The sequence below is a fragment of the Primulina tabacum genome, chromosome 12 (genome assembly GCF_025594145.1).
Source record: "Primulina tabacum isolate GXHZ01 chromosome 12, ASM2559414v2, whole genome shotgun sequence".
Taxonomy (NCBI): Eukaryota; Viridiplantae; Streptophyta; class Magnoliopsida; order Lamiales; family Gesneriaceae; genus Primulina; species Primulina tabacum.
Window position 1 is genome coordinate 5,627,652 of NC_134561.1, and position 14,062 is coordinate 5,641,713.

Below are 14,062 nucleotides of genomic sequence, written 5' to 3' on the forward strand. Positions count from 1 at the left end.
TCTCTAGGAGGGTCAGATCTGTAAACCGGTTGTTTCCCATATGTTTGCTCTCCTTGTGATCGATTCTGACTGTTTTGGCCACCCCACTAGAAGTTGGGATGTTGCCTCCATCCAGGATTGTATGTGTTCGAATACGGATCATTCCTTGGACGGGTTTGGACTCCCACTTGATTCACTGGTGCCCCTTATTGCACATAAAAAGGACCACTGTCTTGACAGTCCTTAATATAGTGTTCTCCTCCGCATTTTTCACAAAATATCTCTTGAAGACGCATAGCCGTGCCACCCATATTCAAGCCGTCCAATTTCCTGTTCAAGACATAAAGTTGTGCAGTAATAGCGGAAAGGTCAGTTACCTGGTGAACTCCTGCACTTCTTCTCTGGTTGTTCCTTTCAGATTGAGGATGATAGCTGCTAGCAACCATCTCCTCCAATAACTCGTATCCTTCCTCAGCAGTTTTTCTCAAGAGGTTTCCACAAGCAGCCGCATCTATCATAGTACGATTAGGAGTAAGCAAGCCATAGTAAAAGGTTTGAACGACTAACCAAGTGGCAATTTGTAATGAAGGCATCTTTGTAATAGATCTTTGAAACGCTCCCATGCTTCATATAAAGACTCCTGCTCGAATTGAGCAAATGTAGTGATGTCTGCCTGCAGCTTCATGGTCTTAGATGGAGGAAAGTATTTAATGAGAAACGTTTTCTCCATGTCCTCCCATGTGGTGATCGAACCTACAGGCAAAAAATTTAACCACGCTTTAGCTTTGTCACGTAAAGAGAAAGGAAATAAACGCAACCTAACAGCATCATCAGAAACTCCATTAAATTTAAAAGTATCACAAATTTCAAGAAAATCTGCGATATGCATGTTTGGGTCATCTACTGCAGATCCTCCAAACTGGACTGTATTGTGAATCATCTGGATTATGGCTGGTTTGATTTCGAAGTTGTTTGCCCGCACAATGGACCTCACAATGCTTGGGCGTGCACCATCCAAAGAAGGCTGGGCATATTCTAACATCGGTATGCGGCGTGGCATCTCAACATATCTATCTTCATGGTGTTCCTCCTCATGCTCGTGCTCGTGCCTCTCCATCAGTTCCTTCAGCCTCTGCTGCTGTCTTCTCCTGCGGAAAGTTCTTTCAATTTCAGGGTCAAACTGCTCAAGCTCCACGTCAAGTGACTTTGGCATGCAATGGAAGAGATATATGTAACAGAATATGAAGTGTTAGCTTAAGAAAATAAGACAATGGTAAAGAAAATAACTAAAAATAAAATTGTGAATTAACAGTCCCCGGCAACGGCGCCAAAAACTTGATCGATCAAAACTTACACTGTGGAATCCTTAATAAAAATATGATTTTGTATGCTCGAAAATTAATCGCAAGTGCACGATGTCAAGTAATAGTATAATGTACGCGAGTACGAGTATCGTTCTACTGGAGACTGTATTTGACAATTATTATTTCCAGTTATCAAATCTTTAGCAACGAAATTTGGATTGTTGTTTATGACTACTAAAATCAAATAAACATGCAAATGAAAAGGTTCAGGAATTAAATAGTGAGGTATAATATCTAGAATGGATAATAATATTCAATGAGAAGTGAATTTGTTGAGAATTTCAGTTCACCTACCCCTCGTTAATTAATTAATTCGTTCGATAGTGATTAACGCTTCCGACGGGATTTCTTATTCGATTGAACACGCCCTCTTGAGCTATGCCAAACTAACTCTACTCAATGAAGTAATTAAATGTCTTTAATTATTTATCAAGAGTGAATCGCATGTCGATCTATGAAATCTCATAGTTTTCGTCCTACCAGTCTATGACTATCAGCGTGTATCCAATTTCATATGTCTATGTAAATTGTAGATCCACAGACTATGCTACTCGTTCCTATCACAAGCTATTCTCTCGAACTCACTCGCAATATAAAACGTTGTTAAAGTTAGCTATGCCCTAACAACACAATGAAAAACAGTAGCATACTCAAGAACAAAGCAAAAATCAAAATATAAATTAACCAAATCGAAGTTCGGGGTAGGACCCCTTAAATCCCAACAAATATTTTAGTTTAGCTACTCGAATTCATAGTAAAAATAAACACAACAATGTTTAAAGGATAAAAACTAAATTAGAAATAATATATTTGACGAAAAACACGAATAACGATGCCCGGAAATCTTCGAATATTCAATCCAAGCGTTTTCTCCAAGCTTTTTTCCTCTCCTTCGGCTCCTTCGATGCTGAATATTGTCTGAATCCCCTCAAAAACGTCCAAATCTCCCCTTCCATATCATCCATATCCAGAAATAGGGGAAGAAATCGGCAAAGAAATCTTTTCGAAATTACAAATGCGCCCGGGCGGACATAAGTTTCCGCCCGGGCGGATAGCTTGCGCATATCTTGCTTTAACTTTTAAATCGACGTGCCGGGCGGACATAAGTTGTAATGCCCGGAAATTTAATCCTAGTAATCTGTAATTATGGATTTATAATTTGATATGATTATGAAAGAATTAACCGAGACACGATTTGAAGTAACGTGTGATAATGTATGTGCGAGGACAGTACCATTGGCGCCCATGCGCGACATGAGACGCGCACATGCGCGAATTGGACGGAAGGTCTCGCGCATATGCGCGACAGGAAGGCGCGCATATGCGCGAGCTGTGTGAAAGTTCAATCACAATTCCAGAGAGTCTCGCGCATATGCGAGGAAGGTGTCGCGCATATGCGCGAGCTGCCGAGAAGAAATGTGCGAAGACCAGAAGGTCTCGCGCGTATGCGCCGATTTAGGTCGCGCATATGCGCGAGACGTGTTGCGTGAAGGGCGCGCCATTTGCTTTGCTGCATGTACGTTGATGTATATATATATATATATATATATGTACAATGCAATTCGTTTCTTTTGAAGAAAACCGAGAAAGGGTCAGGGGAAAGTTGTGAAAAATCCTTACGCCTTTTGTGAAAAATCTGTCCGTCTGATTTTGAATCTGACTGCAGTACTGTGTTCATATCAACGCAGGCTACAACTGGACGTAAGTTTTACTACGTTTTGATATGATTTGAAATTATGATGTTGTCAGAATTGAATGGAATTCATATATGATGTTCTTGACATGTTAGACATCATAGAATCGAAGTCAGATTAAGAAACGGACTGATTATGGAATTGTTATGATTTTCTGAAGTTAATTGACTGAGATATGATATCAGATTATATTGGTATCGATTATTAGTTGAGGGAATTATTATCTGGTAATGTTATATTGACCGGGATATCGGGATTGTGCGGTTATACCGTTGATTTTGAATTATTGATCAGATTGGTAACGATTTAAACGGTATATTGATATGATATCATTGATATTGCCATTGCCAGATCGAGGGATTGACAGAGTTTGAATTCCAGACCGAAACTACAAACGAAAGGTATAAGTCAATGTGGTATCGGGAGATCGACTTAAGTCGGTTTAGACTTGAGTTTCCCTAAATCACATACTTTACTCTATTGCATTGAAATTTGCATTGATTTGATCGATGTACTTGTTTTCTTGATTAATAGATAACAGGTATTAGACGAGTAATCTTGTTACAGAAGTGCCTGATAGTGGCGGGATCGCCACGGGCACATTGCAAGATGTCACAAGATAGTGTATTGGCGATAGTGCCAAAGTCTGTCACCGGATGATTGGCTATCGATGTGGATAGAATTTGGGTTTCTTCTATTACTGTTGATCGATGTCGTATCGGTGTGGATAGAATTGGAGCTTCTTCTATTACTGGTGATCGATATTATATCGGTGTGGATAGAATTAGAGTTCCTTCTATTACTGGTGATCGATACCATATCGGTGTGGATAGAATCAGGCCTTTTTCTATTTCTGTTGATCGATACCTTATCGACGTGGATAGAACTGGAGTCTTTTCTATTATTGTTGGTCGATATAGGAATGTCAACTTCTGGAAACCGGGATCCCTAGACTAGGATTGAGTCTAGTCTAAATTGTGTAGCTATGAGTATTGTCGACAGTTTGATATTAGTTATGTTTCAGATTTTGATACATATTGCTGTTACCTGTTACATGCTTTATAATTGTTTATATGATTGCATGTTTCGTTGATTTATACTGGGATTATATTCTCACCGAAATTATCCGGCTGTTGTCTTGTCTGTATGTGTACATGACAACAGGTGGGACAGGTTCAGGGTCACGGAGATAAAGAGAGAGATCGTGATTAGAGTGGCGGCTCCGGACTTGGATTAGAGATAGGGTTGGACACTTGATATTAGCTGTTAAACCTTAATTAAATAAATGTATGTGATACAGAATTGGTACTTTTATATACTGAGATGTATATATGTTTTTATGTCACTACGTTCCGCATTATTTTAAAAAAAAATTTAGACCCTGTTTATTATAATTGATTAATTAGTCCCAATGATGATTAATAACATGATTAGCGTCCGGGTCCCCACAACAGGTGGTATCAGAGCGATAGATCCTTTAGACTGAGATAGGGGCTAGTGAGCGGGGTAGATTGAGGTTTTCTTTCCTGCTTTTGATTGCTAGCATAAATTCCTGTTTAATACATGTTTGCCTGAATATCTGATTTTGATATGGTATTGTGTATTATTTGGAATGGATCAGCTGTAAGATGATCCGAGGAGGATTGAAACTGATATGTGGTAGTTGGAATTACTAACCTCCTTGATTATCAGATATGCCTCTGAGAAGAGTACCAGAACAGGGTAGTACTTCAAATCCTCCCATGGATGTGACAGCTACTCCTATGGAGAATTTGCTGAAAAGGTTTCAGTCATTCCATCCACCGACGTTGAAGGGTACGGATAATTCCGTGGAATGTGAGAGTTGGTTGGACGATATTGAAATGATGTTCGAATCTTTGGAGTATACTGATGAGAAGAGGGTGAAACTGATCGGACATCAGTTGCATGACGTTGCCAAAAACTGGTGGATCACAACGAAACGGGCATTGGAACAACGAGGTACGGCCATTACCTGGAATGTGTTTAAGGCTGAATTTTATCAACGGTTCTTTCCAGTTTCATATAGGAAGGACAAGGGAGCCGAGTTTGCCAACTTGAGACAGGGCCAACTAAATATCGAGGAATACGTGGCTAAGTTCTCTACACTGCTCCGATTTGCTCCCCACGTAGATGAACATGATGAGGCTGTTGCGGACCAGTTCATAAATGGCCTAAATCCTGAAATCTTTACCTTGATGAATACCGGGAGGCCAAACAACTTTACTGATGCCTTGAACCGAGCCAAGGGAGCTGAAGCTGGTGTGATGAGACAGAAAGAGGCTTCGTTTGTGCCTTCAGCACCGAGATCACAGATGCCTCCACCAGCTCCTCGATTTGAGAGCGGCAGTGGTAGTGGGAAGAAAGACTTCCTGAAAGCTAAGGGGAAGAAATTCAAGAAAGCTGGAAGTAGCTCATCCAGTTCGAGTGGCTCTAGACAGATTGGTCAGGGCCAGAGTTGTACAGGACCATACTGTAATACTTGTGGAGGGAAGCATTCCACAAAACAGTGCCGAGGAGTGTTCGGCAACTGCCGTATTTGTAAGCAGCAGGGACACTTTGCCCGAGTGTGTCCCTAGAGAGGTACCCAGGGATCCCAGGCAGCTGAGTCATCTGGATCAGCGGCTCAGACAGGTAGATGACCATCTGCTGTTCATTCTTTTCAGCCAGCACCGTCTACTCAGTCACAGCAGAGGCCAGGAGGAAGCCAGACAGCGAGCCAGCCTCCTAGACAGCAGGCCCGACTGTTCGCTTTGACTGAGGAGCAGGCACAGGATGCACCTGATGATGTCGTGGCAGGTAACTGTTTTATTTTTGGTTATCCTGCATACGTATTGATTGATACTGGTGCATCGCATACTTTTATTTCTGAAAGGTTTGCATTGAGTCATGCGTTACCTATTGAGTCATTGTCTGCGGTAGTGTCTATCTCTTCTCCGTTAGGGACAGGTTTGATATCGGTGAAGTCTGTGAAATCTTGTATACTGCAGTACAATGGGCATACGATTGAATTAGACTGTATCGTGCTTGGTTTATCTGATTTTGATTGTATTATCGGTATCGATATGTTGACTAAGTACCGGGCTACAGTTGATTGTTTCCACAAGATCGTCAGATTCAGACCTGAGATGGCTGAGGAGTGGAAATTTTACGATAAGGTTTCTCGAGCTAGAACTCCTTTGATATCTGCAATAAATATGACTCGATTATTGCAGAAAGGAGTGGATGGATTCCTGGTATATTCAGTTGATTTACTGAAGTCGAGCCCATCATTGGCAGACTTGCCAGTGGTGTGTGAGTTTGCTGATGTCTTTCCAGATGAGATTCCTGGATTGCCTCCGATTCGAGAGATAGACTTCAGCATTGAGTTGATGCCAGGAACAGTTCCGATTTCGAGAACTCCGTACAGGATGGCACCGATTGAGTTGAAAGAACAGCTGGAGGATTTACTGGCCAAGGGATATATCAGACCGAGTGTTTCTCCTTGGGGCGCTCCAGTACTGTTCGTGAGGAAGAAGGATGGGTCGATGAGACTTTGTATCGACTACCGGCAACTGAACAAGGCAACGATAAAGAATAAATATCCATTGCCTCGTATTGATGATTTATTTGATCAGTTGCAGGGTTCTTCGGTGTATTCTAAGATCGATCTAAGATCTGGATACCATCAACTGAGAGTCAGGGATTCTGATATCTCAAAGACAGCATTCAGAACCAGGTATGGACACTATGAATTTATTGTCATGCCATTTGGTTTGACGAATGCACCGGCGGTATTTATGGGATTGATGAATCGAGTCTTTCAGAAATATCTCGATGATTTCGTGATTATCTTCATCGATGATATTTTGATTTATTCAAAGAATGTGTTGGAGCATGCTGAACATTTAAGAACTGTGTTGCGAATTTTGAGGGCGGAGAAATTATATGCTAAACTGTCGAAATGCGAGTTCTGGTTGAAACAGGTAGTATTTCTGGGACATATCATATCCGGAGACGGGATATCAGTTGATCCCAGTAAGGTTGAGGCAGTGATTTCTTGGCCGAGACCGACATCTGTACCAGAGATACGCAGCTTTATGGGTTTGGCAGGATGTTATCGCCGATTCATTAAAGATTTTTCGAGTATTGCCAAACCGATTACACAGTTGACTCAGAAAAATGCTCCATTCGTTTGGTCTGAGGAATGTGAGACCAGTTTTCTCGAATTGAAGAAAAGATTGACCAGTGCTCCTGTGTTGACGATTCCTTCAGGCACTGGTGGATTTGTTGTTTATTGCAATGCATCTCACCGAGGATTGGGCTGTATGTTGATGCAGCGAGGACATGTTATAGCTTATGCCTCGAGACAACTGAAGCCCCATAAATCTCGTTACCCAATTCATGATCTTGAATTGGCAGCCATAGTCTTTGCTTTGAAGATATGGCGACATTACCTTTACGGTGAGAAATTCGAAATCTATTCTGATCATAAGAGCTTGAAATATCTGTTTTCCCAGTCCGAATTGAATATGAGGCAGCGAAGATGGCTTGATTTGCTTAAAGATTTCGATAGTGAAATCAAATACTATCCAGGAAAGTCTAATGCAGCAGCTGATGCACTGAGTCGAAACGTATGTTCTCTATCCTTATCGACTAGAGGTGTTTCGAATTTGATTGAAGACTGCTGTTTGTCTGGATTAGCCTTTGAAACAAACTGTCGGCCTCTAAAATTATATGCGATTCAAGCTGAACCAGAGCTGATTTTGAGAATTAAAGCAGCTCAGGAAGTTGATCAGAATATACAGAAGTCGATTGCTATGGTCAGAGCTGGACATCGATCGGAATATCGTGTTCAAAATGGTATTTTGTATGTGAATAATCGTATTGTTGTGCCAAATGTTTCAGAATTGAGACAGCAAATACTGACAGAAGCGCACAACAGTCGTTTTAGCATTCATCCTGGTGGCAGGAAAATGTATAATGATTTAAAGACACAGTATTGGTGGAAGCAAATGAAATCTGATGTTACTGAATTTGTAGCCAAGTGTCTGAATTACCAACAGTTGAAAGCTGAGAGGAAGAAACCAGGAGGATTGTTGCAGAGTTTTTCTATTCCTGAATGGAAATGGATCACATTTCCATGGATTTTGTGACACAGTTACCGAGATCCTCCCGAGGTTGTGATGCGATTTGGGTCGTGATTGATCGATTGACCAAATCCGCATGCTTTATTCCATACAAGATGACCTATAGATATGATCAGATGGCCGATATCTACGTCAAGGAAGTGGTTAGATTGCACGGAGTGCCGAAGTCGATTGTTTCAGACCGAGATCCTCGGTTCACTTCGCACTTCTGGCAGAGTTTGCAGCAAGCTCTCGGTACAAAGTTACATCTGAGTACCGCATATCATCCTCAGACTGACGGACAATCAGAACGGACGATTCAGACATTGGAAGATATGCTGAGAGCTGTAGTGCTTGACTTTAGCACTAATTGGCAAGATGCATTGCATCTTTGTGAATTTTCGTACAACAATAGCTATCAAACGAGTATTGAGATGGCTCCCTTCGAAGCGTTGTACGGGAAAAAATGTCGATCCCCTCTGTATTGGGATGATATCTCTGAAGTTTCTGAGACTGGACCTGATATGATCAGAAATATGACTGAAAAAGTGAAATTAATTCAGAAGAAAATGAAGGCAGCACAGGACCGACAAGCCAAATATGCCAACCTTCGACGTAGACCGTTGGTATTTGAGATTGGAGATCGAGTATTTTTGAAGATTTCTCCATTCAGAGGTGTAGTTAGATTTGGTAAGAAAGGAAAATTGTCTCCACGATATGTTGGTCCTTATGAGATTCTCGAGAAGATAGGAGATCGTGCCTATCGACTAGCATTGCCGCCTTCATTATCTGGAATACATGATGTCTTTCATGTATCAATGCTGCGGAAATATCTCCCTGATGATTCACATGTTATTCAACCCGACGAGACCGAGCTGGATAAAACATTGAGTTATGTTGAGAAACCGATCAGGATTATTGATCGTAAGGAAAAACAGCTCAGAACAAAGATGATTCCGTTGGTGAAAGTACAATGGACTCGTCATAGCGTTGAAGAAGCCACTTGGGAGACTGAATCAGATATGAGACAAGAATTCCCAGCATTATTTCACTGATGTAAATTTCTGTTCAGTTTTATTACATACCTTCTTATTGATATGATGGATTGCCTGTGATTTCGGGGACGAAATCATATCTTAGGAGGGGAGAAATGTAATGCCCGGAAATTTAATCCTAGTAATCTGTAATTATGGATTTATAATTTGATATGATTATGAAAGGATTAACCGAGACACGATTTGAAGTAACGTGTGATAATGTATGTGCGAGGACAGTACCATTGGCGCCCATGCGCGACATGAGACGCGCACATGCGCGAATTGGACAGAAGGTCTCGCGCATATGCGCGACAGGAAGGCACGCATATGCGCGAGCTGTGTGAAAGTTCAATCACAATTCCAGAGATTCTCGCGCATATGCGAGGAAGGTGTCGCGCATATGCGCGAGCTGCCGAGAAGAAATGTGCGAAGACCAGAAGGTCTCGCGCGTATGCGCCGATTTAGGTCGCGCATATGCACGAGACGTGTTGCGTGAAGGGCGCACCATTTGCTTTGCTGCATGTACGTTGATGTGTATATATATATATATATATATATATGTACAATGCAATTCGTTTCTTCTGAAGAAAACCGAGAAAGGGTCAGGGGAAAGTTGTGAAAAATCCTTACGCCTTTTGTGAAAAATCCGTCCGTCTGATTTTGAATCTGACTGCAGTACTGTGTTCATATCAACGCAGGCTACAACTGGACGTAAGTTTTACTACGTTTTGATATGATTTGAAATTATGATGTTGTTAGAATTGAATGGAATTCATATATGATGTTCTTGACATGTTAGACATCATAGAATCGAAGTCAGATTAAGAAACGGACTGATTATGGAATAGTTATGATTTTCTGAAGTTAATTGACTGAGATATGATATCAGATTGTATTGGTATCGATTATTAGTTGAGGGAATTATTATCTGGTAATGTTATATTGACCGGGATATCGGGATTGTACGGTTATACCGTTGATTTTGAATTATTGATCAGATTGGTAACGATTTAAACGGTATATTGATATGATATCATTGATATTGCCATTGCCAGATCGAGGGATTGACAGAGTTTGAATTCAAGACCGAAACTACAAACGAAAGGTATAAGTCAATGTGGTATCGGTAGATCAACTTAAGTCGGTTTAGACTTGAGTTTCCCTAAATCACATACTTTACTTTATTGCATTGATATTTGCATTGATTTGATCGATGTACTTGTTTTCATGATTAATAGATAACAGGTATTAGACGAGTAATCTTGTTACAGAAGTGCCTGATAGTGGCGGGATCGCCACGGGCACATTGCAAGATGTCACAAGATAGTGTATTGGCGATAGTGCCAAAGTCTGTCACCGGATGATTGGCTATCGATGTGGATAGAATTTGGGTTTCTTCTATTACTGTTGATCGATGTCGTATCGGTGTGGATAGAATTGGAGCTTCTTCTATTACTGGTGATCGATATTATATCGGTGTGGATAGAATTAGAGTTCCTTCTATTACTGGTGATCGATACCATATCGGTGTGGATAGAATCAGACCTTTTTCTATTTCTGGTGATCGATACCTTATCGACGTGGATAGAACTGGAGTCTTTTCTATTACTGTTGGTCGATATAGGAATGCCAACTTCTGGAAACCGGGATCCCTAGACTAGGATTGAGTCTAGTCTAAATTGTGTAGCTACGAGTATTGTCGACAGTTTGATATTAGTTATGTTTCAGATTTTGATACATATTGATGTTACCTGTTACATGCTTTATAATTGTTTATATGATTGCATGTTTCGTTGATTTATACTGGGATTATATTCTCACCGGAATTATCCGGCTGTTGTCTTGTCTGTATGTGTACATGACAACAGGTGGGACAGGTTCAGGGTCACGGAGATAAAGAGAGAGATCGTGATTAGAGTGGCGGCTCCGGACTTGGATTAGAGATAGGGTTGGACACTTGATATTAGCTGTTAAACCTTAATTAAATAAATGTATGTGGTACAGAATTGGTACTTTTATATACTGAGATGTATATATGTTTTTATGTCACTACGTTCCGCATTACTTAAAAAAAAAAATTAGACCCTGTTTATTATAATTGATTAATTAGTCCCAATGATGATTAATAACATGATTAGCGTCCGGGTCCCCACATAAGTTTTCGCCCGGGCGGATGACTTTCGCAAAAATGCTTCTTTCTCACAATTTGCAGGCGCCCGGGCGGACATAAATGTGCCCCCGGGCGGAGGTCTCTTGCACATGATGCATTTTCTTCAGTTTATTAACAAATTTCCTGCATTTTCACCTACGAGACACATGATCAACAATAAAACATAATATATGCCAAAATGTCACAAAATGGATGCAATCTAAACGATATGTGCAACGCAATGAACTATCACATATTATGAAAAAAACGTAAAATTCACCTACATCACGTGTCCAAATTCTAAACGTATCCAACATCCATTTAAATATAAGTTTTCTAATCATGCAGCATTTAAATTTCATTTATCTTTAAGCTTTAAACATGAATATCATTAAACTTTAATAAACATGCATCTTAAACATATAATTCATGATATCATGCAGGTTCTAATCAATAAAATCATATGAAACATTTAAACTTACAAATTTGAAGCTTGACGACTGAGCTTCCCGGCGCTGACGGTTGCACAACCCTTTGCAGGAACATGGCTCAGATACCAACTGAAACGTCCACAACTCGTTTTTCTTAAAAGTTACTAAAAAAATATTTCCCTCTTTTACTTCGGCCAAATATATATACATATATATAGACATTAATTTTAAATTATCTTTGAACCATTTTTAAAAATAAAACAACCAATTATATTTGAAAATCCAAAGGAAAGAATTCAAAACATAAAATCGTCAATCGTTTACCAAACCTAAACTTAGTAATATTTCAAAATCAAACTAACTCTAACATCCTCTAAAAACATCTCAAAAGCATCATAAAAGTTAAAAAAAATTTTAACGTAAACTTAAATCATAAACTTAATTTAAATTGCGAAAAACTAGCGTTGGTCCTCGGGTTATGTGCACCTTCAGTCCAGCAAGATCAACCATCAAGTCCCTCAACAACATCAATATCGTGCTCACCTGCATCGATCACACCTAGTGAGTCTATTGACCCAGCAAACCTTAATCATGATAAAAAGTAATATATATACAATCACACACAACAGTGAAAATACTTTTACATAAAATAATTTTCATGAACATGCATAAACTTAAACATTTTTTCTTTCAATATTCATTTCATTTTTCATAATATACGTATATATTTTTCTTTTATTGAATTCAGATTTAATTGTGACTTTCATATCAGCTGAAGGTCGATAGATCCATCTACGTGTAACCACAGTACTGGGCGACGGTGACATCACCGACACTCTCATCCGTCAACTAGGCATTGGCCTTACATATCATCTTATCATCATAATTATCGTATCATTGTATTAGTCACAATCACTTCACCTCCTTCAAATTTTTGTATTTTCATCACTTTATAAAAATTTAAGCATATATAAATCATTTTTCGTTTAAACCAAGCATGCAACATGTCTTTTGACTTTAATTTTTCATCATATCATTTCATAACCATTTAAAATAAGCATATTAACATATTTTACAGCATTCAGAGCACTGCCAGGACGTCTATCATTTTTAGGCATAAAATGACAGTTTTACCCCTAGACTTAGGATTTTTTCGATTTTAAATTTTTTCTTATTTTCATTGACTCTAAAATATCCCATATAACTATTTTAGGTTAAATTAAATTTCTAATATTTTTATTTAGCTTGAATTCGAGGCTTTTGATTTAAATTTCATAATTATTAATTCGTAGAGCGTTTAATTATCGAAATAATTCAAACTTTAATATTTTAGTTACAAATTTTAAACATAAACTCTTTATACTCAAATTAACCTCGTGAACCATGAATCGACCCCTGTGGAGCATGGTTCGAACCCTTAACCATACCGTTCGAACAACCGAACCCTAGCTAGCCTACCCTAAAACCAACTCTCGTGTTCTTCGAGCCGTATCCAAGCCACCTCGATCCAAACTCTACCCAGACCACCTATGAACCCTAGTGACCAGTCTTGACCCAATTAACCAGCCCCTAGTCCAAGCCTTCAGTCCCAGCATGAGCCGCGGCCGTGACTTGCTTCCTAGGAGTCTAACTCCACTAGGACTCTATCCCCGAGCCAACACTCGGGCCCCAGCCCTCCGAACAACCCCTGAACCACTCTGACACCTAGCCTAGACCACCCTGACCAAGTCTAGACCCTCCATGCAACAGCCGTCGTGGCCGCATTTTTATACGCGTGGGAAGAGTCCATGCGATCATTGGCTCTTCCCTATCGACCAACCATAGCTAGGACCCTTCCAGACCCTTAACCATGACCCTCACCGAGCCCCAGCCGAGCCCTAGCCAAGCCCTCGGTGCTTAGCCCCTTAACCGAACCCTAGTGCACAAACTTGCACTATTTTGTTCAATCCTTCTCCTATGCATGTGCAGCCTTTGGTTTGGCACTTATGGACCCTTATTGTGTTGGAAAAACGTCCCTCCATGTTACCCTACCATGGCCGCCCCTTTATGCATCATTAGGAAGAGTTTTATATCATCAAAACACAAGTTATATGCATTTATGCCCATAAAAACGAAAATAAAACTTGTGCGACATACTTTCATGCAAAGTTAAACAAATATACATAATATGGTATGAAAGATGTTTGAAAGAAAGTTAAGGCATGCCTTTGCGTAATTTACGCACGACAATTAAGTTGAGATGCGAAAAACGACGACGAACGAAACCCTTGTTTGCTCATCTC

The 14,062-nt window shown here is 40.0% G+C and overlaps 1 non-coding gene across 1 annotated transcript; it reads left to right on the plus strand.

Annotated features, from left to right (window-relative positions):
* The first annotated feature begins 554 nt into the window (after window positions 1-554).
* On the plus strand, window positions 555-660 carry LOC142521565 (small nucleolar RNA R71). Its single transcript, XR_012814272.1, has one exon. It is a non-coding gene; the product is annotated as a small nucleolar RNA R71 (small nucleolar RNA).
* Window positions 661-14,062: the final 13,402 nt, after the last annotated feature.